We start from the raw sequence: 25,065 nt of genomic DNA, 5'->3' as shown, positions 1-25,065 counted from the left end.
AGTGCCTCCATCACTCACTTTGAAACATTGCACTCTTATCGCTACTTCCTCTTCTCTCTCAAGCCTCGTGTGGTACCTCCAACCTCAATAGTCCATTGACCCACCAGGATTTTCAGTCCACTGAATCCATCACATCTTCACGGCCCACCACTCACCCTATGTCCTCACTTCTCCCCTTCCCCAGCTTGAAGTCCATGATCAACCACTGTAATCTCGACCATGGCATAGATCCTTATCACCCTTGACCCCTCATGCTTTGTCATTCTTGCTTGACTAAATCACAGTTCTGGTTAAATCCTTCTCTCTCTTCACCTGTTCTGTGCTTGCACCCATAAGGCCAAATGGGCCTGGAGAAAACCACACCACCATATTGGTTGTCTCACTCTAAGCTGATCACAGATCTTAAGTGGGCCCTTGATGCCACCTGGCAGTCTCATTATCTTTCCACTGTTTCTTCATTCCCACCACTCTTCAGACAACTGTTGCATACTTTCTACTTGCTGTTCAAACATCCATGGTCTCCTTATTCTTGGTTGTTGCCTTTTTCACCAAAAATCCCAGAAATAATCAGGAGAGAATGCCACCAGCACACCCACCACCTGCCTGCATCTGTGCCCATGCTCCCACCTCCTTGGGCATGACGTTCTATCTCCATCCACATGTTACCTTCTCAAGGACATTACTGCTTGAAATTTTCCCTCTTTCCTATGTCATCAATTTTCTTCTTTCTACCAAATTCCCAGTGGCATATGAGTGACTATTTTTCTTATTACATAAAAACATCCTCTCTTGACTCTGATTTTTCCTCCAGCTACTGGCCAGTTTCTTTTCTTGCTTTTACTGCAGAACGTTTGAATGAGTCCTCCCGTTCTATCCCGAGTCCATCACAGTCGAGTTTGTACCTTAACTCATCATACTCCACTGGCGTTGTGCTTTTTGGGGCCACTGGTGGCATTTCCTTGCTGAAGCCCATGGTCAGGACCCACTCCCTTCTTGCTTCATTTGCCAGTAGCATTTAATACAATCAGTAATTCCCCTCCATGAAATACGTTCTTTACAGGACTGCTTGGACACACATGCATGTCATTTTTTTGGTTTTCCTGGTCTTTCTCAGTCTCCTTTGCTAATTCCTTATCTCTCCAAACTCTAAACAACATGCTTCAGGGTACTTGTTCCTCATCGTATCTACACTCAATGCTTTAAATATCACCTGTGTGATGACTTCTGCATTTATTATTTGTAGCCTGGATCTCTCTCTTGAACTCCAGACCCCTTCATCTGATTGCCTGATAGACATCTCTCCTGGGATGCGTCTAACAGGCATTTCAAAACATAACATGCCCTATCTCCAATCTGCTTCCATCATGGTCATTCCCATCTCAGTTAATAGCATCCTGCTCTTCCACTTACTTGAGAGAAGACATTTGGTGCCATTCTTTTCTTTTATTTCTTTTTTGAGACAGAGTCTACCTCTGTTGCCCAGGCTTGAGTGCAGTGGCGCGATTTCCGCTCACTGCAACCTCCACCTCCCAGGTTCATGCAGTTAATTGTGCCTCAGCCTCCTGAGTAGCTGGGATTACAGGCGCCCACGACCACTCCCAACTAATTTTTGTATTTTTAGTAGAGATGGGGTTTCGCCATGTTGGTTAGGCTGGTCTTGACCTCCTGACCACAAGTGATCTGCCCACCTCTGTCTCCCAAAGTGCTGGAATTACAGGCGTGAGCCACTGCACCCAGTCTAGTGTCATTCTTGATTTCTCTTTCTCACATACCCCATCAGCAAATCCTATAGGCTCTATCTTCAAAACATATCCAGAGTTGATTTCTTATCACCTGTATTGCTATCACCCTGGTCTAAGCTGCCATAATTTTTCACCTGGATTAGGAGAGTATCCTTCTAACTGGTCTTTCAGCTTCCAGCCTTATCCCCTTCAGTCTGTTATCAACTGTGTGCAGATTATGTCACTCTTCTTGCCATCTCATTCAGAGTAAAAGCTGAAGTGATTACTGTGACCGACAAGCTGTGGTGTGCCCTAACCCTCCATTACCCTGTGGCTTCATCTCCCACTTCCCGCCCACTTGCTTCCTTGTTTCCCCCTCTCTGGTCTTGCTGTTTCTTGAAACAGTCCAGGCCTGAGTCTACCTCAGAGCTTTTTGCATTTGTTCTTCCCTCTGCCTGGAATTCCCTTTAACTTCCTGCCCTTTATCCATGTCCTCATGATCCCTTATCCCGCTCCTTCACTTCCTTCAGGTCTTTCTTCAAATGTCACTTTTTCAGCGAGGACTTCCCTGGCCACCAATCTTAACTTTCCACACAACCTCCCGACACTTTCTCTCTCTCTTGCCTAATTTATTCTTCCTTAGTATTTAGCATAATCTAATAGAGTATATGTTTTGTTCGTTTATTCCTTGTCTCTTTTCTCGCCTACTGGAGTGTAAGTTCCACAAGGCCAGGGACCTTTATTTTGCTCATTGCTCATTCCCAGGAACTAGGGAGTAGTTTGTGTCGTGGTAGGGCGTCATAAGTATTTGTTTAAGAGAAAAATAACTATTTCTTGCTCTAGGCACATTTTGACTTAAAGTCACTGTAAATCTGCTTGCCGCAATGCACTAATAAAGCTAATTATTTTGTTTCATGTTCCCTCTTAAAGTATATTTATTATAGATGTCAAATTAATTTAAAAGCATAATATTAGGCATGACAGAATACAAATAGAGAAGAGTTCCTACAGCTTTTCATGCTGCTTTGTTTAAGTGAGTCCCATTCATGGTACAGTTCTCTCTACATGCATTTGGAAATATGTCAGCTTATTTATTTAAATGTATCTTGCCTTATTAGAAAAAAAAAAAAGATTTAAGAGGGCTGTTTGGAAATGTGATGATGTAAGGATGGTGCAACTTAACGTGCTGTTTCAGATGTTTAGACCGTACATTATTTATGTCAATAATCTCCTCTCTAAGAGGCACTGATATCTGTCTATTGTGCAGCTTGCAGCGTTCCATGCCAAAGCTTTTGTATTTATTACTTCAGTTCTGCCTCTCTTGTTTGGGAAATAATGTCTCCAGTCCTCTAAATGTAAGCTAATTTATATTATAAGGCAAAAAGCAATTGAGTGGCAATTTCTCAAGGTCAAGTTAATCACAACTACCTAAATTTAGCCATGTGATATTTTACTAACAGCCTATTGATGCCATGCCTCACTGGCTATTGCACGTAACTATAAAGCAAAGGACAGAACCCAGGCTGGTGCCCTCTGGTTTTTCTCCCAGTCTTTTCTGGTTTCCCTTGGTCTCATAGTTAACCAGAGTGAAGAATATTCAGAGTAATTGATATTTCTGCTTCCTAGTAAGTTTTCAAAAACATTTCATTAAAAAATACTATGAAATTAACATTTTGAGTGGGGTATGGTTCTTTGAGTTTTGAAAATCATTTTACTTGGAAATTATTTTAGATATATGAAAGAATGGCAAAGGTAGTTTAGAAAGTTCCCACGTACCCTTTACCCAGCTTTCCCTAATGTTAACATCTTATTTAACTGTGGTAAATGGATTAAAACCTAGAAATCAACAGTGGTATAATACTATTAACTAAGCTGCAGACTTTATGTAGATTTTTACCAGTTTTTCCACTAATGTCCTTTTCCATTTCAGGTTCTCATCCAGGATATCATGTTTTACTTATTCATTTGTCTTTTAGTCTTACAATCAGTAGTAGCACCACTTTCAAACTTACATGGATAGAGAAAGGAGGTTAAATTAATGCTGTGGTGAAGTCATGACAGTGTACAGTAAGTCCTCACTTAACGTCGTCGATAGGGCCTTGGAAGCTGTGACTTTAAGCGAAACATCATATATGGAAACTAATTTGACCACAGGCTCATTGACATAAACAACAATTAAGTTCCTACTGTAGATTTCTAGTTACAAAAGATCATCAAACTTCTATATAAACACTTAAAGCACTTCTTTTTCTTTTTTTTGAGATGGAGTCTCGCTCTAGGCGGGAGTGCAATGGTGCAATCTTGGCTCACTGCAACCTCTGCCTCCTGGATTCAATCGATTCTCCTGCCTCAGTCTCCCGAGTAGCTGGGATTACAGGCATGCGCCACCACACCTGGCTAATTTTGTATTTTTGGTAGAGATGGGGTTTCACCATATTGGGCAGGCTGATCTCGAACTCCTGGCCTCTGGTAGTCTGCCCTCCTTGGCCTCCCAAAGTGTTGGGATTACAGACGTGAGCCACCGTGCCTGGCCGTTAAAAGCACTTCTAGTCTTAAATATAGAAATAAATGTGAGTTATACATACATTTAAGAAAGAGCAGTAGGCCAGGTGTGATGGTTTACGCCTGTAATCCCAGCACTTTGGGAGTCCGAGCTGGGTGGATCACGAGATCAGGAGATCCAGACCATCCTGGCCAACACGGTGAAACCATCCTGGCCAGAGTGGTGAAACATCTCTACTAAAAATACAAAAATTAGCTGGGTGTGGCTGTGTGTGCCTGTAATCCCAGCTACTCGGGAGGCTGAGGCAGGAGAATCACTTGAACCTGGGAGGCAGAGGTTGCAGTGAGCCGAGATCGTGCCACTGGCCTCCAGCCTGGTGACAGAGCTAGATTCTGTCTTAAAAATAAATAAATAAATAAATAAAAACAAGAAAATAGAAACAAGATTATTCAATTTTTGGTGAATCAGTGAGTGATAGCAGTCATCTTGGTGATGGGTTAAATCAAGGAGTAAATGTTTGCAGAGTGAAAATGGTAAAGAGTCCTCCCTACCATCACACATTTAAAAAACAAATATAGTGAGCTTGCTGAGTGCTTTCATTACTCATCTTTATTGTTGAGTATTTGTATGATTATTGTCTACTTGGTGAATTTAAATTTGACAGTAATTTTTTTTTTTTTTTGAGATGGAGTCTCGCTCTGTCACCCAGGCTGGAGTGCAGTGGCCGGATCTCAGCTCACTGCAAGGTCCGCCTCCCGGGTTTAAGCCATTCTCCTGCCTCAGCCTCCCAAGTAGCTGGGGCTACAGTCGCCCGCCACCTCGCCCGGCTAGTTTTTTTTGTATTTTGTAGTAGAGACGGGGTTTCACCATGTTAGCCAGGAGGGTCTCGATCTCCTGACCTCGTGATCCGCCCATCTTGGCCTCCCAAAGTGCTGGGATTACAGGCTTGAGCCACCGCGCCCGGCCTGACAGTAATTTGTATTCATTCCTTCCTTCATTCATTTTTCAACTTGCTTGTTTTAGTTCAGAGTTGAAGGTGGCTGGAGTGTATCCCGGCATGCAGGGCACAAGGTGGGAACCAACTCTGGACAGGGCTCCATTCCACTGCAGGGTACACACACACATGCGCAGACACACTCTCTCATTCAGACTGGGACAGTTAGGCATGCCAGTGAACTTAATGTGCATGGTTTTGCAGTGTAGGAGGAAACTAGAAACCTGGAAAAACTCTCTCAGACATGGGGAAAACATGCAAACTCTACACCAGACAGTGGTCCCAGTCAGGAATTGATTTCTTTTTTTTTCTCATCAATGTTATTAACCAAATGAAATGACATTATTCAAGAACCTGCTGTATAGGTTTAAGGCAGATAGACTGTTGGGGCTGGGAGACATTCTGATCCAGGGGCTACAGACAGGTGGCCCTGTGGGGCTCATATAGTGTTGGAAATATGATTTGAATTTGAGAAATTTAGTGACTAAAAGTTTTCCAGAAAATTTATGTTTTTGGTTTCTCTTTAAAAGATTGGTAGTTTCTACTGCCTGAGGTCTTGTGTTTACCACCAGGGATGATCATGTGGCCCTGAGGGGGCCCTTCACCATGTGCAAGGATCCCACCCTCCCAGTACTGCCCTGATCTAAACCAGTCCCCTCATTTTTTTTTTGAGACGGAATCTTGATCTCTTGCCAGGCTGGAATGCAGTGGTGCAATCTCGGCTCACTGCAACTTCCAACTCCCTGGTTCAAGCTATTCTCCTGCCTCAGCCTCCCGAGTAACTGAGATTACAGGCACGTGCCACCACGCCCAGCTAAGTTTTGTATTTTTAGTAGAGACGGGGTTTCACCATGTTGGCCAAGATGGTCTCGATCTCCTGACCTTGTAATCCACCCACCTCAGCCTCCTAAAAAGTGCTAGGATTACAGGTGTGAGTCACCATGTCCAGCCTCCACCAGCCCCCTCATTTTGTAAATGGAAATGCCTCAGGGGACCAGCACATTGGCAGAAAGCCACCTCGCCTTGTCTGGCCTTTCGCTGCTCCTCTCCGTCTAAGAGCGAGCTGGGTGAGCATGGTTTTGGCTTCTTTGGGCAGCAAAGATGATAGCTCAAAGAGGATGCAGTATTAACTCCCTTCCAGGTCTAGGCCCATTCTTAGTATTTTTGCTTGTGTCCCTCAAATACTAGAGTTTGCAGACTGGTGCCCGGGGCTGCATTGGCTTTGTAGTCACTTCCTGTTCACTTGTATGTGGTTGTCTAAAGTATTATGAGTAACTAATGGTAAAAATCAAGTAATGAGCCTGAAAATCCAGATTTGTGACTTATTTTGATAAATCAGATGCCCTGCAGCACTGGGGCCACTGTCTCACCAGGCATGGGCTCCTGGGCTGGGGTCAAGGCTACCTCCTCAGATGGGCCCAGGCTCATCTGGCCCTTATGCTCATTTTTGGGGCCCGCCCAGGTTCCTGTGGGCATTTGAGTTTGCAGTGTTTGTCTCAAGTTATTAGGTTGAAAATCAGAGAAGCCCCAGTAGTTTCCTGTTTGTGTTTCTTGATAATAGTTATTCTTGACAAGGAGTTATTGAAGTAATTCCTTTAAGGTTCTTGAGGAGAGAGGGAATTTGGAACAGGGACTTGTAATAGAATCTGAGATGAAGTTTGCCAAAAGTCAGCCATCTAATTTTTGTCTTCTCTGCCCCTACTGGCTCTTCCTGGATGTGCTGTCAGTTCCCTTCATGTAACCTAAGGTTTAATGATAGACAGATATTAGCTTAGAGTATCCCCCCTTTCGGGGCATTTTTGTTTAAACACAACTTGAAGCAGAGTATATTTAAATAATTGAGTGGAAGCTACCATGGTGGAATTTCAGGCATTCATTGGATGGTATCCCTGTAATTTCATCCCAGAAGAGTGTAAGCATAGAAATGAGAGTAGAGCACTCCCTCTTTGGATCATTATAGAAACATGGAAGAGATTATTAAAGGGGTGTTGTATGTATGTGTAACTCTTAAGGGTCTAGATCTGTGTGGCCCTGTATGGTAGCTGCTAGTCACATATGGCCACTGAGCACTTGAAATACGCTAGTCTATGTTGAGATGTGCTGTGAGTATAAAATACACTCTGGATTTCAAAGACCTACTGTGAAAGAAAGGATGTAAAGTTTCTCATTAATAATTTTATATATTGATTACATGCTTAAAGGATAATGTTTTGGATATATGAGGTTAAATAAAATATTATTAAAGGTACTTTCATCTTTTTAAAAAATGTGGCTACAAGAAAATTTAAACTTCCAGACACAGCACACATTCTGTTTCTGTTGGACAGAGCTGCTCTAGATTCTGCTGTATTTGATGGTGAGAAAGGGTGAGCAGCCTGTTGTCTAGACGTTGGTAAAGCGAAGTACAAAGAACAAATGTGGAGACTGCAAATCGTAAATTGTTTTCACACCTCTTGCTTTTAATAAAGTTTATACTTAACTGTTCACTTTAGGGTTTTTGGTGCATTTAGATGCGTGTAAGGTTGCCTTTTCACTTCCTTTGTTGTGTTCATGGTGTAGTGGTGTTATGCAGTGGTTCAGAACAAGGGACTTGAAGTTAAACAGTTGCTACCTGGAATTCCAGCCCAGCTACTTGACCTTGGGTCAATTATTTTAACCTCCCTGAGCCTTGTTGTCCTCCTCTATAAATAATGGACAATGATGATGCACCCCAGTGAATGACAGTTATGGAAAATAACATATGTAAAGTGCCCTGTGTTATGATTGTTATTTCTGACAGTATGAAAAAAAAATCTTATTCAGCACTTCTGTGTGCTAGGAATAAGTCTGCCCCCAAAATCAGGAAATGGCTCCTTTTTGCTTCCGTGGTGTGATACTGGGTCAATCAGAAACCATTTATAATAAATGGATTTTTTTTCTATTCACTAGTTTCATGGCATAGGTTTTATTGTATCAGTCTCTTTTGTTGTTGATGTTCGATATTTATTAAAACCCAGCAAGGACTAAATGTTTAAGAAAATATTTGGCACCTTGAATTTTCATAGAAGTTGAAAATATGTATTGGATACAGTAAAAAAAAAAAAAGTATTCGTCTATAGGTGGCTACATAAAGGACCCTAGATAACAGGAAGTGGACAATGGAGGATGGGAGCAGTCACGAAAACCATGCTATGGGACCATCAACCTGGTCATCTTGCTCTTTCTCTTTGTGGTTTTCAGGTACTTATGGGGCACCTTGTTTGTTTTTTGAGGTAAGGCTAAACTTTTATTATGTGTCTTCAAGCTTTTATTATTTGCTTGTGGAACTTATTAAACTTAGTGTACTACTAATGTATATAACTCAGGGGAGCGCCTGTGTAAGTTAACTACTAGAGAAACCTTGACAGGAAAAATAGGATACTAGGAAGATAGTTTCGAGTGGACTTTATCTTTCTCCCTTAATCATAAAAGAATTGGGACCTGGAAGCTTGGAACTTGGGACTCAGAAGGCCCACTGGTGGCCTGCTGACATGTAAGAGCGCACAGATTGGTAAATATTTTTTAAAGCTTATTTATTTTCTGTGTGTTTATGAAAGACACTACGTGAGTCATTCTCTGCTTCACACTGATGTCTCTTGTACTAATAGAAGGCAAGTCTTATATTTCCCACTTCTTGCCACTTTGCTTGGCAGTGACTTTTCAAGTAATTAAAAAAACTGTCTTGCTGGAGTAACTCTCTCTTACCTGTAGACAGTCTTGTTATGTCCAAATCGATCAGATAGTATGTGTAAGAATGCTTTGAGAGCTAATGTCACTTAGTAACTACAGTGTTATTACTAACCTGACCATGGCTGCTGGCCATGAAGCTCACTTGATTTCATCCACAGGTTCCAGTCAACCCCTCCTGCCACCACCTGTTGTAGGGACGGATGGTACTTCTGTGTGGCTTCTCCTGCCGCCCTGCCTGATGTCAGCAGCTATCTTTTGGCCATCACCAGCCTGGGTTTACCCACCAACTATAGGTTCTGGCTGTCCTGCTTAGGATACGACTCTAGCAAGAATTCTCTGATTCCTGATAGATGACCCCTCTTTGTAAATTATGATTATGTTAAATAATATGATACCTATAATTATAATAATAGAAGCTAACAACTGATTGCTTACTGTGTGCTAGATGCTCTTGTAATTGATTTGTTCTGAGTCTCTCAACAATCCTAGGAGAGACGTGTTGTTATCCCTGTTATTCAGATGATAAAACTGAGGTGCAGACAGGGTAAATGCTGTCCCAAAGTCTCAGATTAGAACCCAGGTCTATCAGACTAGATCTTGAGGTTTTAACGTGCTTGTTTTCTGATCTTTGTTTATGTTGTTTTCCTGATCTCTTGCCATGTGTCTAAATATTTCTAGTCTTCAAACAAGTTCTACCTCTGAAATGACATTTTCATTAAGGACTGTAGGCTACATGTTACGTGCTCTTATCCCCATTGCTCTGAGCCAGCTGAGGGATGTCTCGCTTGTCTCTATGGCTTAGCTAGCCTTTTATAATGTATTTTTTTTCTGATTGTTTCTTGTGCATCAATCTTGATTTTCCAAATTTTATTGTTAGTACTTCTAAGATGAAGGCACTTTGTATGTTTCTCTTACATTCTTCAACATGCTTAGCATGGTAGTGAGTAAGCTCGTTAAGAAAAATTTAAGAACTAGACATTTAAGAAACAGACAGAGAGAATTTGCTACTGACACTGTCGATTGGCTGACCCTGCACCATTCACTGCCCTTTTCATTGTAGCTTCTGGAGTGATTAGTCTAAGAGTGCTTCTCCATTGGAAGAAGTTTTGCCCTGCAGGGGACATTTGGCAGTGTCTAGAGACAGACATTTTGAATTTTCACAACTAGGAATGGGGTGCTACTGGAATCTAGGGGGTAGAGGCCAGAATGCTGATAATGCACAGAAAAAAATAGATAATCCACAGATAAAAATATTGTCTGGTTCCAAATGTCGATAGTGCCAAGGCTGAGAAACTCTGGACCAGAGGTAGCAATATGACATGTTCTGGTCAATTAAATATAAGTGGAAGGGTCTGCTGTGGCTTTCTTTTCTTTTTTGGGACAGTATTTTGCTCTGTCACCTAGGCTAGGGTGCAGTGATGTGATCATAACTCACTGCAGCCTGTAGTTCCTGGACTCAAGTGATCCTCCTGCCTCAGCTTCTGAGTAGCTGGGACTACAGTTGCGTACCACCACACTTGACTAATTAATTTTTTTTTGTTTTTTTGTAGAGACAGGGTCTTGCTATATTGCCCAATAGGGTCTTGAACTCCTGGCCTCAAGTGATCCTCCCTCCTTGGCTTCTGAAAGAGCTGGGATTACAGGAGTGAGCCACCATGCTTGCCCTGCTGTGGCTTTCTAGGAAAATTATGCTTTCGTGAGAGAAGATTGCCCCTTCATGTTTTCAGCTTCTTCTGCTTTCAACATGAGCTTGAACCTGGAGGTAGAATATCCATGCCTCTTGTGACCAAGAGGGAACAAACATGAAGATAAAAGTCAGCATGCCAAGGGCGGTGAAGTGAAAAGATAAAAAATGTTTGAGTTTTCTCTCACTTGTAACCAAACACATTCCTGAGCTAATAGACCACAGAAACTTGAGTTGGGAAGGAATTAAGCCCAGCCTGACCTCATCAAAGACTTCTCTAACGTTTCTGGTGACATAATCCACAGCTTTGGGAGGGAGTCTAATTTTGTTACAGATCTGTATCCATTCAACAATTCTCCCTTAGGGTGAGTGAAATTTGACCCCTGAAGCTTCTGCTCATGGACCCAGTGTGATGCTGACCTGGGAGTCACCTGGACAGTCACTCCTATACTTTCACAGATGTCAGTGAAAAGTCATCCTGATCAAGCTGGCGAGTCTACTGACAGACACTGTCTTCCAAATACTCTGGAGGGATGTACATCTAGAACATAATACCCTCTCCTTGGGCAGCTCTTCAGAGCCACAGTCCAAAGGCAAGGCCATTAGTAAAATGAAAAGATGTGACCTCTGGGACCCCCAAGTCCTTTGGTTTCCTACATAGGACTGTAGAGTCAACATAAATATACTAGATGCTTCTGATATTATAACCACATGAATGAGCCAAAAGGAACTCTCAGTGGCTTGACTGCCGTTAATCTTTCCTCTGTGTCTTGGGCAAGACACCGTGAATACTACTTTCCTCCTTATTACCTTTATTTTCAATTCAGTTTACAAATAAATAAGTGCCTCAAAACCCCTCAGAGTAAGGACAGGCAAAGGTGACTCATGTCTGTAATCCCAGCACTTTGGGAGGCTGAGGCTGGAGGATCGTTTTAGGCCGGGAGTTTAAGACTAGCCTGGGAAACATAGGGAGACTCTGTCTTTACGAAAAAATAAAAAGTTAATTGAGTGTGGTGGTGTGCACCTGCTACTGTGTAGCAGTCCAGAGTAGTTGGGTAGTCCCAGCTACTCTGGAGGTTGAGGTGGGAGGATCACTTGAACCCAGCAGTTTAAGGCTGCAGCGAGCTATGATCGCACCCACTGCAACCCAGCCTGGGTGACAGAGCAAGACCCTGTCTGGAAAAAGAAACAAAAACAAAAACAAAAAAAATCCAAACCAAAGAAACCTCTCAGAATAAATGCCTGAGAGCTGTTTCTGCTAAATAACTTTCTTTTAATTAAAAAAATTTTAATTCTGGTAAAAGAAAACCCACATGAAATTTGTCATCTTAACTGTTTTTAATTGTGCAGTTCAGTAAAATATATTCACATTGCTGTGCCACAGATCTCTGGAACTTTTCCATCTTGTCTGCTGACTGTCTTTTATGGCAGTGTAGGGTGAGCCATGTCTTTATACACTTGTTCATTCACTGCTTGCCCTGCTACTTATACTCCTCCCACAAAATGCCCCTAGTTTATAGTGCAAGAAAGTACAAGAAAGAGGTTCCTTTGGCTGGACTTTCCTCCTTCTAAGTGTCAGCCATTCAGTGAGTTGCTCAAGTCCTCTTACAGTCCTTACCATTTCATTAGTTGAATGCTTAAGTAAAGGTGGGTTTGGAAAACCAGAGATTTGGTTTAAAGAGAGGGAATGTCTGGGAGCAGCAAGGATTCTATGTGGTTAGGGTGTAAACCTCACCAAGTAACTCAGCTGAAAATACTTTCTCAATTTAGTACAAGGTCCCAGCACGGAAAGATGTACAAGGTTGTTTTTCCTGGCACTTCTCCCTTCCAAATAGCCCATATGTTAGTGCCCTTAGTTCTTAATGTCCTCTGGAAGCCAAGTTCTTATCTTGGGGAGCTACATCACAGGTGTTGGGTGCTGTTTGATTTTGAGCTAATTGAACTTTTTGCTGCTAGAGTCTTGTATGGTGTTTTCTTGAATTCATGAATTAGTCATTAATTCGTGTTTAGCAGGCAGGCACCCTGGCAATCTGTGGTCTGTCCAGCAAACCTTTTTCGGACTGGACGGATGCTCTTTGTGCAGTAATGTTTAGTGAATGATGGTGGGAAAAACAGAATCCTCTTCCAGCACCCTTAAACGACTGCCTTTTCTTTACTTCCAGCTCTTACCTTGTAGGTGGGTGTGGGTCTTAACCTCAGAATGGCTACTTTTAGTGGGGTTAGCTATTGCAGTGGGATGGAGACTGTGTTCTGAGGCTCAGCAAAAGTGATTGTGTTTTTTTGTTTGTTTGTTTGTTTGTTTTGTGGCACTCTGAAAGGGTTGAGGAAATTCTGTGATTTGAATGAAATTTTTTCTCAGGAGGACTCACCTCTAAAATAAATTTAATTAATTAGATTACTGGATTTTCCTACATAGATGGTTGTTGTCAGGTTCCGTTTCCTTGCTACAATTTGAAAGCACTTGAAATTTCAGATTCATGAATTCTCGACTCAAAACAGTCGAGAAGTACATAGATGCTCAAGCCTGTAATCCCAGCACTTTGGGAGGCCTAGATGGGCAGATCACTTGAGGCCAGGAGTTTGAGACCAGCCTGACCAACATGACAAAACCTCATCTCTACTAAAAAGGCAAAAAAATCAGCCAAGTGTGTTGGTGCATGCTTGTAATCTCAGCTACTTGGAAGGCTGAGGCATGAGAATTGCTTGAACCCGGGAGACAGAGGTGGCAGTGAACCAAGATCGTGCTACTGCACTCTAGCAGAAGGGACAGAGTGAAATTTTGTGTCAAAAAAAAAAAAAAAAAAGATATTTATGGAGTTATGATTCCAATTCTTTAATTTTAATAAGCCTTCAGAAGCTGCAGTTTGCTCCATCGTGAGTAGGGGTAAACTTTTCCCTACAGTGTAAAACAACCTGTAGTTCTGTGGTTAATGAAATAAGAAGCTTGAACTACTTTCTTAAGTTAAAAGTGCCTTTTCAACAAGTAGATGGTCAATGAAGTTAGCACACCTATTTCGACTTTAATCAGTAAGGTGGAAATAATGCAATATGGTAGGTACATGACTTTCGGTTGCATTTTCTAGGTGTGATTATCTCAGAGTTTGAAATCTTACATTTTATGATTTGGTGTCAGTGCAGGATGAACCTTTTCAGTTATAACTGAGATGACTGTAAGCATTTAGCCTGACAGCTTGGGCTGACTTATCTTTCTTAACTGGTTTTGTCCATATACGGAGTACCACAGAAGTAACTCACATGCATTTTAAAATAACTTTTTGGTAATAAAAATTAATATTGGTTAAGAATAAACTTAGCCTACCTAATGCATGGGCCAACCATTTCTGAGCAAAATTGTGAGCACACTTTGTCTTGTGAGTTGGCTGTGGTCTTAAAAACACTAGCAGACAGTGTTATGTTGACTGTAGTATTTCTTCCACAGAGTAAAAGATAGATTTCATGTCTGGGCGAAGCATTGTAATTGGCTTATACTTTTGTTTCTGGTCATATTATATAGACAGTAGAAAAGAAGTGGGAATATAAAGGTAGGAGAAGCACTACTGCAATGTGAGGCATAAAAAACATATGAGTGGGCAGTAGAAAAGAAGTGGGAATATACAGGTAGGAGAAGCATTACTTTAATGTGATGCATAAAAAGTGTATAGAGTTTTCTATTGTTTTGGGGGGTGGGGTTAGAGAACATACTATAGATAAAGAAGACTCAAAATTAGAAAATTAAGTAAGATGTTTCCTATCATACTGAAACATTGCAATACTTACAAAGCATATCATAAGGTATATATAAAGCGGTCATTATGAACTTTCTTCACCCAGGTCAAACAACGCTTCTAAGGGGGAAAATAATTTAGTGAATCCCCATAGTCTATGATAGGGCATATAGAGCTATTTTATTGTAAAGAAGTGATGTATTGCTGAAGTGAGTACTAAGTAGCAAACAGTGGAAATGTGTACCATGCATTTCTGAGAAATAATGCCTGGGAATGCACTGCAAAACAGGTGTACTTGGTATATATGCAATTAAGTAACATAACAGCTTAAGAAGGATTCAAAGATGGGAATAGCTATCATGTGAACGAAGGCATTGCACTGTAGAAATATCTTTCTATAACAGTTTTATTATATGGTCATTATGGCCAAGAATACTGATCCTTTAGCTCAGTTTTGGAAGCTAAATATGAAGTATCATCATTCTGTGTACAATGTATTCTGTGGTGGTTGTGCATTTATTATTGGGATCACAGCCTGTCTTTTTTCTGCCAAGATGGACACTGGGCACCATGGTCACAGGCTTCTTGGGTGCTGCTAATAGAAAGCTCTCTCTTGGCTTGCTCTGCCAGGCAGAAGTCTATGAATGCCATTATAGCTAAGACTCTCCCATTCTGGCCAGGAAAGGAAGCCGGAAGGACTTGGACTCACTGATTTGTGCTGACACCCATTCAGCCTTGCTGCTGGAACCCTTTAATGTGCTTTTCAGTGTGCTGGTGTTTCAGAACCTCATGACAGGGCAGGCTGATCTCTCAGATGCATACTTCTCTGATCTCTGGCTTCCCCTAGCTCACTGAAGCTCGTTCTGCCTGTTGATGAGGTTCTCCTGGCAGATTTGACACTGGACCCAAGAGGACAGAAGGATCAGCTGTTAAGCTGGTACAGGGCTCAAAGATAAATAAGAAGATGCTCAACAGAGCGTAACTTTGAGGCAAAGGCACACAGCCACTTTCAGTGTAGCGTTTCGGGCATGTGGGTTTGTGTTTGGAATTTGAGAGGAAGCACTCTGATGATCCAGCAGCCTTTGCGCTCCAGTGGCATGCTAATTTTTTTCCCTGATATTGGGATTGCATTCCCTTGACTATTACAACAGAGAAACTGAAATGGGAACCATTTCCTGTAGGCGCACTGATGTGCACAGTGGGCGGAACCGGGAAGGCAAGTCGGAGGCATTTTTCTCATTTCTGAATCCATGAGTCTGGCTTTTCCCTTAGGGGTATTTGGGCCAATTGTTATCATGTGTCCCACTGTGTAAATTGAAGGTTTGGCCAAGTCTGGCTGAATGGTTTAGTCTTTTGCAAAAACTAAAGCACTTTGTTTTAAAAAAAGGAAAAAAAGTTTAACTTTTTTTTTTTTTGAACATGGTATTATTGGACTAAATTATGTTAGGTGTGTTAACAGAGTGAAAGGGAGAATTTTTTCTGCAGTTTGGCAGGGCCTGTCATGTCATAGGTGTATCAGTGTCCAAATGGGGGATGCCAGATAAGACATCATTCAGCCTCCCCGAGGGGTGGGGGAGCAGGTATGGCACAATACAGTCATTGTTCATTGTCTTCCCCTTACAGTATTGTAAAACCTGCACTGCATTAAAAACCCTATTAATAGAACATTGGATTAGGAAGAATACTTAGGCTTCTCCCTCCTTTCATCAGTTTTAAAAGGAATTTAGAAAAATCACTATTTCTTGTATGTAGGAGTGGGGGAGGGAAAGAAGGAAGAAAAGAGAGCCTGACTTTGTCTTTGAAATACAGAAGAGAACATCTTGCAGTGAGGAGTGAGAATTTAAAAAGATAACTGGGCTCCTGGTAAGAAAACTTTCATAGACAGTTATTCAGCAGGCAGATTTTTAATTTTCTTGTCTGCAACTTGTTTAGTCTGCGGGGACTTTGATTTCTGGAAGCCCACTGGGATTGCTGCTAAACCTTACATACTTTTTTGTTGTGTCAAATTCAGTTCAACTACCAGAAAATATTTTTTTGGCAATTTTTTTTTTTTTCTGTGTCATGTTTTCTGGCCAGTGAGAGGAGAAGGCTGGGGTAGCCAAGGCAAATGCTGCTCAAATTATTGCATCCATGAGGAGAGATTGGGCCCTGTGATACTGCAGGGGGACTGTTGAGAAACAGTAACGGACATAGTGGGAAGTGTGCAGCCTGGGCTTCCCAACTGATGTCTTAGCTAAATTGAAATGTTGTGATTAGACCTTCCCTTATTCATATTGAGGAATGGATATGCTGACAGCCATATGCATGTGATTTTAGGATTATTAAGTGTAATGGAATGTCCAAACCATCACTCACTTTTACATAGCAACCTTCAAGAACTGGAATGCTTGCGAAGCATGGCTGCCCTAGTTAAGTTGAGGTTTTATCTGAAACGCATTTTGTTTTCAAACATGTTGGAAATGTTCCTAAAAAATTCCTGAGTGTGCTTTGTGGGAGTGTGCTTGGTGAGTATGCTTTCCTAACCTTGAGTGTTTGAGACTTGTTTTCATTATGTTAGGGACTTATGACAAAGTCTTCGTTTTCAGATCTTTATATAGAAGAGAGATTTTGAGGTTTCCTCAAATCTTGTTTGCATTTAAGAACTGTTTTTCTTATTTATTATTCTGGTTAGTTTTTCTTTTAAAAGTGGCAACATTTTGCAGGTAGTTTATGGTTTTGCAAGTTAGAATATGGGTCATTCCTCTAAATAGAAACTGTTTTTGGTCTTAAAGGGCCTGTGAATTAGGTGAAACTAGTTTTTTCTTCTACTTCTAGGGAAAAGTTTTTACCTTTCTCCCCTGCACACTCCTTACACCCCACCCCTCCAAGCTTGATCTCAGCAAATTCATTGACTTCCAAAATTCATTTATATGACTTTAATCTTAAGTCATCTTTATGAAAATGACTTATCTTTAACTTACTACCTGTTTTAGGAATGGTTGCAGGCAGAACTTTTTTCTTATTTTTCTTGGTATGAAAGGCTTTGTATCCTGCTAAAGGAATTTCAGGATTTATAGCTATAAGTAGGGATATTTTTAGTCATGAGCTTTGCTATGGTTTGAAATTGTCCGCCAAATTTCTTGTGTTGGAAACTTAATCCCCAAATCCATATGTTGGTTGCATTTGGAGGTGGGGCCTGTGGGACATAATAAGGGTTAAATAAGGTCATCATGGGGGTTCCCATTGATGGTACAGGTGGCTTTATAAGAAGAGAGACCTGAGCTAGCTTGCTCTTGCTCTCTCACCATATGATGCTCTCTGCTATGTTATGACATAGCAGGAAGGCCCTCGCCAGATGCAGCCCCTTGAGTTTGGACTTTTCAGCCTCCAAAACTGTAAGAAATACATTTATTTTTCAGGACCCATAAGACAGAGCAAAAAAGAAAAATAAAAAAAAGAAAGATAAAAAATTTTAAAAAATTCTTTTAAAAAATACTTTACACAGTCTGTGATATTGTGTTATAGCAACAGAAAGTGAACTAAGGCTGGTTCCCAGAACCCTTATAATCACATCAGCTTGTTAACTGCTGTTCCACTTGTGAGCAGCTTCCCCTCAGACCAGATACTACTGGCGTAAGTGGAAAACCTAGGTACCTGAAAGTTTCTGACAGCCTTCAGAAAGTTCCAGAAAGGAGTGCCTTTGTTTTCTTCACTAAGTGAGAGATTAAAAAAGAAAATCAGTGAAAGTCACTTCCCCTAATGCCTACAGTTGTCATCCTGGAATCGTACTTTTATTGAATCCAATTCAGCAAATATTTATTGAAGACCAGCTGTGTATATTTAAAACCACTACACGGGCCGGGCGGGGTGGCTCATGCCTGTAATCCCAGCACTTTGGGAGGCTGAGGTGGGTGGATCACCTGAGGTCGGGAGTTTGAGACCAGCCTGGACAACATGGTGAAACCCGGTCTCTACTAAAAATAGAAAATTAGCTGGGCATAGTGGCACATGCTTGTAGTCCCAGCTAATTGGGAGGCCGAGGCAGGGGAATCACTTGAACCCACGAGGTGGAGGTTGAGGTGAGCTGAGATCATGCTATTGCACTCCAGGCTGGGCAACAGAGAGGGACTCTGTCTCAAAAACAAAACAAAACAAAACAAAACAAAACAAAACAAAACAAAACAAAAAAACCACTACACGAGCTGTAGAAAAGCCCATTTGTTTCTCTTCTAAAGTACATAATGGGGCCAGGCATGGTGGCTTACACCTGTAATTTCCACACTTTGGGAGGCCAAGACAGGCACATCACCTGAGGTCAGGAGTTTGAAACCAGCCTGACCAACATGGTGAAACCTTGTCTCTACTACAAATACAAAAATTAGCTGGGCAGGATGGCGCATGCCTGTAATTCCAGCTACTCTGAAGGCCGAGGCATGAGAATTGCCTCAACCTGGGAGGCGGAAGTTGCAGTGAGCTGAGATTGCGCCATTGCACCCCAGCCTGGATGACAGAGTGAGACTTTGTCTCTGAAACAAAGAAAGCAAGCACATAATGGGTGAAGAAATGAGGTAGTGAGTACCTGACCAGTATAGAATGACTTTTAAAATTCCAGACTTGGGAGCATTTCTCAGGATGCCAGTAGGTATTAAAATTGTTTTGACCAAGTAAATTTGGAGAAAATGGGTTAAGTGAAGTTGGATAGGGATTTTCTTTTTTATTGGTGCTTCCAAAGGGGGATGGCATATGCTGCATTTCCCAAATTTATTTGACCAGGGACCATGTATTTATTTATTTAGGAGCAGCTCAGAGGATTAGTGTTCTGTGGAGAACACTGTGACAAAGGCTGTTCTACACCACAGAAGATTTTTTTGTTCCCTCTCTTTTAGAGGGCTCTTTTATTTTGGTGCGTGCATGTTTATTATTCAGAGCCAGCAAACTCTGTAAGTTTCTCCATTGGTTATATAAAAAGTGTTTGCATTTTCCTTGGATATTTGTGAGGTTTTGAAGGGCCAGGATAATGACCATTGAGTGAGCTCTTTCTTGGTGCCAGCTACATTGCTGAGCATTTCCTCTAGAATCTCATTAGTGGGAAGTACGAATTAGCAGTTCTGCTTTTTAGGTGAGAGGATAACTTGACCAATATGCCATTTATGGATCATTTCCAAACATGCCAGACATTTTAAGGTGAAGAGATTTTAAAAATCATGTATAGTTTTATACATAGATTGATATATAGTTGTAAGAAATTATACAGAATGATTCTGTGTCCCTTTCACCCAGTTTCTCCCGATGGTAACGTGTTGCATAATAGTATTACAGTATCACAATCAGGCAATTAACACTGATACAGTCATCAACACTTTTAACACTTTTTAGATTTCTTTTCTTTCTTTCTCCCTCTCGTCTCCTCTCCTCTTGTCTCCTCTCCTCTCCTCTCCTGTCCTCTCCTCTCCTGTCGTCTCCTCTCCTCTTCTCTTGTCTTTCTTTTTTTGAGACAGGGTCTCACTCTGTTGCCCAGGCTGGACCGTAGTAGCAATATCATGGTTCAGCACAGCCTTGACCTCCTGGGCTCAAGCGATCCTCCCTCCTCAGCCTCCAATGTAGCTAGCTATGACCACAGGCATGCACTACCATGCCTGTGATTAACAAAAAAAAAAAAAATTGTAGAGATGGGGTCTCACTATGTTGCCTAGGCTGGGCTTGAACTCCTGGGCTCAAGTGACCCTCCTGCCTGGCCTCCCAAAATGTTGGCATTACAGGCATGAGCCACCATGCCCTGCCGCTTTTTAGATTTCATAGGTTTTACACACATTCTTCTTGTTTGTGTGTGTACATTTAGTTCTGTACAATTTTTCACATGTGAAAATTTGTGTGACCACCACTGCAGTTAAGATACAGAACAGTTCCATCACAAGGATCCCAAATGGTATGCCTTTATAACCATAGCCAACTCTCTCCTTCTCTATAATTTTGTCATTTTAAGTAGTCTCTATAAATGGAACTATACAACATGTAACCTTTTGAGATTGGCTTTTTAGCATCCTAGCTGCTTTTAATCCACTATTGCCAATTTTTAAAGCAATCCTATATGAATTTTTTTCTTTTTTTTTTTTTTTTTGAGACAGAGTTTCTTGTCACCCAGGCTGGAGTACAGTGGCGCGATCTTGGCTCACTGCAACTTCTGCCTCCTGTGTTCAAACGATTCTCCTGCCTCAGCTTCCCCAGTACTGGGGTTACAAGTGCCTGCCACCACACCCAGCTAATTTTTGTATTTTTAGTAGAGATGGGATTTCGCCATGTTGGCCAGGCTGGTCTGAACTCCTGACCTCAGGTGATCCACCCGCCTTGGCCTCCCAAAGTGCTGGGATGAATTCTTTTTAGTAGATGAGGAAGGGAAACCCCGGAAGAGTACAGTGTCATGACCAAGGCTATACTGCTAGTGGACCAGGAAGTGAGGAAGGGGCCCAAGCACCTCTGATTCTCAGCCTTGACTCGTTTCACTCAGCCTTGGCCTTTCTCTATCCTGATTCCCAGTATTCACATTCTGTTTCTACCAACACAGTTCTCCTTTTCTCTTCCTCTGTACTCAAAATAAAGTCTCTTTTGTTTTTTATAAATCTTAAATTTTAAAAAAGACGCTTGGATTGCATTATTATTTTGGAAGTGCAGAGATTGGATATTTTTTCCATCCAGCTCTATTTTGGTCTTGTTACCATTTTCAGTGTTTTCTGTGCTGAGTTCCTTCACCACCTTGATGCTGCCACAAATGATGAGGATGGTTGTAGGGTAGAGAGTAAAGGTAGAGATTCTTGCACATCATTTCTTGAATCCATGTATAGGCATCTTTGGCTTGCAGCCCATCTGAGTGCTGTATTCAGCCTACTAGCTTTGGTTGCTCTGGTGCTAAACATATTCCCAGCGCCTCTGGGACTTAACTCACTACAGATAAGAAGCTGTCAGTGCACTGAGGGATAGTGGGAAAGCAAAATGCATACATTTCTATTTATCACAGTAGTGCCAGATGCTGTATATTTAAGAAAAAACTTCCAATATTGGAGAAGAATTACCCCCCATCTACCCCACTTTTTTTAAAACAGGGTCTGGCTCTGTCACCCAGATCACTGCAACCTTAACTTCCCAGGCTCAAGTGATTCTCCTGCCTCAACCTCCTGAGTAGCTGGGACTATAGGCATGTGCCACTGCACCTGCCTCATTTTCTTTTTTAGTAGAGATGGGGTTTTGCCATGTTGCCTAGGATGACCTCAAACTCTTGAGTTCAAGCGATCCGCCTGCCTTGGCCTCCCAGAGTGCTAGGATTACAGGTGTACAGGTGTGAGTCACCGTGCCTGGCCATAAGCCTTTTGAAATCTGTACTTTTGAAATGTATGTGGAATGTAGTATTTAAGAAGATTAGGAAACAGCAAAATGTGTAGATTTTTGTTGATCATTGAACTGCCTAGACATTATCTTCTTTCAGTGTCCATTTAGTATGTATGTATTATGTATTTAGAGACAGTGTCTTGCTCTGTTGCTCAGGCAACAGTGGCACTATCACAGCTCACTGAAACCTCAAACTCCTGGGTTCAAGCAGTCCTCCCATTTCAGCCTCCCAAATAGCTAGGATTACAAGTCTGTACTACCATGCCTGGCTAAATTAAAAAAAAAAAAAAAAAAAAATTGTAGAGATGTGGTCTCACTGTGTTGCCCAGGCTGATCTTAAACTCCTAGCCTCAAGCAGTCCTTTCATCTTGGCCTCTCAAAGTGCTGGGATTACAGGCATGAGCCACCATGCCTGGCCTTTCAGTGTCTTTGAACTAGCTGTTCCCTCTGCCTGGAAAACTTTCCTAAGATTTCCATGCAGTTTAGGGCACTTCCTCACCTTCTTCAGATCTCTATACAGTATTACCTTTTTTCTGTGTCTGTACCTGACATTTAAAATTGTAACACCTCACCCTCACACCATTTTGCTTTATTTTTCTCCATCACACTTTGATCAGCTTTGAACATGCCCCATGTCTTCGTTATGTGTCTATGCATTGTTTTCTCTTTCCTAGAATGTAAACCTCCTGAAGGCAGGGATTTTTGCCTGTTTTGCTCCCTGCTGTATATCCAGCCTTTTAGAATAGTGCCTGGTACATACTAGATCTCATCATGCATTATACAAATAAATGAAAGTTTTCAAGATTAAAGATTTGTTTGAATTAAGTTAACCAACAGCACCCTCTTACAGGACACAAGAGAATAATCATGTCTGCCCCTGGTAAGATGCTCATTTAAAAATGGTTGTGTCAGTTTAATATAAGTGTGTTCTTTTCTTGCCTACTTAAAATGTATTTCTCAGTATGACTTTTCCTTTGGAAAATGATTGACTTTGGGGGAGCTCTTTCAGAGGTAAAGGAAGTTAGCTAGCAGATCTAGGTAACTGAACCTTGCATACTATTCTAGAAATGTTTATACTTCTGCCAAATTGACGCATCAGTTCAGTGTTTGCATAACCACCTGTGTAATTACTCATAGTAGCATTCCAGTATGCATTTGCTGAACTATACTCTTCAATTTTGCAATAAAAGTATTTTCACATGTTGGCTGCTACTGTGAAAATTGGTTTCTCTCAAATGTTTGGAAAAGCTTGTGCTGCAGTTTTGATGTGGGGGTGTGGTCTAGTGCTGCATAACATTTGCTTTTTTGGTGGAAGGGGGATCCGCGATGTAAACTTTTGGTTTCAGTTTCTCTCTTTGGAGCTGTTTTTGTTAGTGCTAAGAATACTGAGGGTATCCCTATATATGCTGGTTAAAAAACAAACAAAGCAATGTTGTCATTGACAACGTTTGGTTGAGTGGGATGTAAGCTGTTGGGTGGGGTGAAGACCTGGTCTTTGGGGCTGATTTGGGGTTTGGGAGTGGTTTGGAGGGAGGCTGCCATTGAGGAGCAAGAAGTGGGGGTTGCTGCTGTGTCTGGAAGGACCTCCTAGGGGAGAGCTAGCAAACCAACACCACCAGTGCCCCCAGAACACTCAGCTGTGTGTGGTGTGGCTGTGTGTGCCCTTACTGGTACTCAGTCCTGTTAAGGCTTGAAGAGGAAGGTAAGGAGGGTAAGACTTGGAGAGGGAAAAGTTAAGGAGGGAGAATGTTAATACAGTAAGGAAGTAATTCATATGTTGGGACAGGTTCCCGTGTGTGAACACTTGACTTCCAAACAGCCCACACTTGGCTTCATTATCTACAGACCATCTCTCCTGTGCTGCATTCAGACTCTTCCCCCAAACCCTGACGGAGCCTCGTTCTGTCGCCTAGGCTGGAGTGCAGTGGCGCCATCTCAGCTCACTGCAACTTCTGCCTCCCAGGTTCAAGTGATTCTCCTGCCTCAGTCTCCCGAGTAGCTGGGATTACAGGCACACACCACCACGCCTGCCTGATTTTTGTATTTTTAGTAGAGATAAGTTTCACCATGCTGACCAGGCTGGTCACAAACTCCTGACCTCAAGTGATCCACCTGCCTTGACCTCCCAAAGTGTTGGGATTACAGGTGTGAGCCACCGCACCCCGCCACATTCAGACCTTTCCATGTCAGCTGAACTGTCAGTAAAATTCTGAGCACAACTCTGGGAGAAATTCAGAGTTCAAGTCAGTTGGTATGCCAGAAGCAGAGAATCCTGATCCTTACTGGAGTTGACTAGGACACTTTCTCTTTATTAGTTAAAGGTGTGGCTAAATTTAAATAACTAATAGAGGTCAGACACGACTTGTTTAGTTTCTGAGAGTAGTTGTTAGCTGTCCTTTTCCCAAGGGAAATAAACTAAGCTGAATTACTTAAATCACACTTTTTCCATTTCTTAAAATGATTTCCATTTCCCTGCCCTAGGAAAAGTAGGTGGCTGCAGAAAGGTTGTGACAGAATTATAAAGCTATTGGGGTTAAATTAGCCCAATACATCACTCTTACAGCACATTGAACAGACAGCTAACACCTCCTAATAAGCACCAGCTGCATACAGATCAATGTTTCCAAGTGAAATCAAAGACATGCTTTCAATTTAGGGAGACAAAACAGACATTACTCCGGAATCTCATAGAACCCCAGATGATTATGATATAACCAATAACGTAAGACCCACCTGATTGGCAGTTCTGTGAATCTCCCTAAAATCTCTCCTAAAATGGTTAAGTCCTGTACTCTTTACTCTGGAGTCCTCTGTCTACCTTTCAGAAATGGTTGAAATATCTAGATGTGGAATTAATGAGATTTTACATGTCTACACTCTTGCTTTATGTATTTTAATGTGATAAATGGCTTCACGTATGTATATTCTTCCTTGTCCCAGACTCATGTTTTTTGACTAAAATGTCTAATTGGTCAAAATATGTTGTATTGATCAATATGTTATACAGAATGATATACTTATTGATTTACTGTAAAGAATTTCAATGGAGTAACTGTGTTAGGAGGGTTCGTTTTTGCTATTTTAGCAAGGAAAATTTGCCAGTTATTTTGGCTGAATTTAAAACTCCTTACATGATTAGGTCACATGTCTATTTCTACTACAATAGAGGAATATAAGTAACTAAGTTTATCCAAACTTTTAGGAGTCTCCTTTCAGGCTCAAATTAGTTAGTCTGGTGTCTATACAGGGCCTTTGTTAAAGGCTGGATTTAAATATTGGGTGGATCTGTCTTGGATCCTGTTCTAGGGAATGCTTCTTGGAAGTCCCAGACAGGGAACTCATCATAACCTGGTTTTACCCCTTAGCATGGC

The 25,065-nt window shown here is 41.6% G+C and overlaps 1 protein-coding gene across 13 annotated transcripts in view; it reads left to right on the top strand.

Annotated features, from left to right (window-relative positions):
* CARMIL1 (capping protein regulator and myosin 1 linker 1) overlaps nt 1-25,065 on the top strand; it is a 348,526-nt gene that overhangs the window by 65,980 nt on the left and 257,481 nt on the right. The window lies entirely within an intron of this gene.

Source organism: Rhinopithecus bieti, unplaced genomic scaffold (genome assembly GCF_001698545.2).
Source record: "Rhinopithecus bieti isolate Rb0 unplaced genomic scaffold, ASM169854v2 scaffold_11110, whole genome shotgun sequence".
Classification (NCBI taxonomy): Eukaryota; Metazoa; Chordata; class Mammalia; order Primates; family Cercopithecidae; genus Rhinopithecus; species Rhinopithecus bieti.
Note: the sequence above shows the minus strand (reverse complement) of the source record. Positions and strands in the feature narration are given on the sequence as shown.